This window comes from Pteropus alecto, unplaced genomic scaffold (assembly GCF_000325575.1).
Source record: "Pteropus alecto unplaced genomic scaffold, ASM32557v1 scaffold170, whole genome shotgun sequence".
NCBI classification, from domain to species: Eukaryota; Metazoa; Chordata; class Mammalia; order Chiroptera; family Pteropodidae; genus Pteropus; species Pteropus alecto.
The window spans coordinates 1,878,336-1,879,064 of NW_006429634.1; the positions used below are offsets into that span (position 1 = coordinate 1,878,336).

General features: G+C 69.5%; 1 long non-coding RNA gene across 2 annotated transcripts in view; it reads right to left on the bottom strand.

The window, feature by feature from the left end:
* LOC107196253 overlaps nucleotides 1-695 on the bottom strand; it is a 147,254-nt gene extending 146,559 nt beyond the window's left edge. For both annotated transcript variants that reach the window (XR_001517658.2, XR_003047978.1), the window contains exon 1: nucleotides 584-695. This is a non-coding gene — a long non-coding RNA (uncharacterized LOC107196253). The remainder of the gene's footprint in view (nucleotides 1-583) is intronic.
* Nucleotides 696-729: the final 34 nt, after the last annotated feature.

A 729-nucleotide genomic window follows, 5' to 3' on the forward strand; every position in this document is an offset into this window, starting at 1 on the left:
CCAGGTGCCAGGACTCGATAACGTAGAGGCGGCGAGATCCATGTGCCCTGCAGCAGCCTCCGGGCCCGGAGCAGGGCTCTCGGCAATACTTCTAGAAAGAAAACCTGGAACAGGGCCACCCCGGGGCAAAGGCAACACTGCTCGCGAGGCGCATCCTCGCTGCTCAGAATCCATCTCACCGCATCACTCGGATGTCAACAAACCCGGACCACAAAGTGAAACTTTCCGGGGCCTCAGTCTCGCGCTGGGTCTCTGCCCTGTGCCTGGGAGCGCGAGGACAGGTGTGGGGCCGGGGATGGGGAGGGGACCTCCGCCTCCAGCCACAGCGATTGTGTAATCGGCCCGGGAGGGGGAGCTCGGGACCAGCCCCATGCGGAGATGCAGAGGAGCGGCCGGGGGACCCGAGATGCAGGCTCGGCGCCGGGAGGTGTCGGGGGGATGGGAAGACTGTCGTCCCGCCCCCCGGGACCGCCCCCGGGAGGCAAGGGGAGCCGCGGGGCTGACACAGCCCTGAGGGGGCGCCCGCGCAGCGGAACGATACCGAGGAGGAGACGGTATGTCTCGGCAGCGCGACCAGCCTTACCTGAGCGCCGGGCCAGCACGGCGGGAAGCAGCTCGGGATGCTTGGGCGGCGGGCAGCGGGCGACAGCGACGGCAGCCACCCGGGCCACAGCGTGTAAGGAACCGCGGTAGCGGCGGCGGGCGCGGGACTGACAGCCCCAGGCTCCG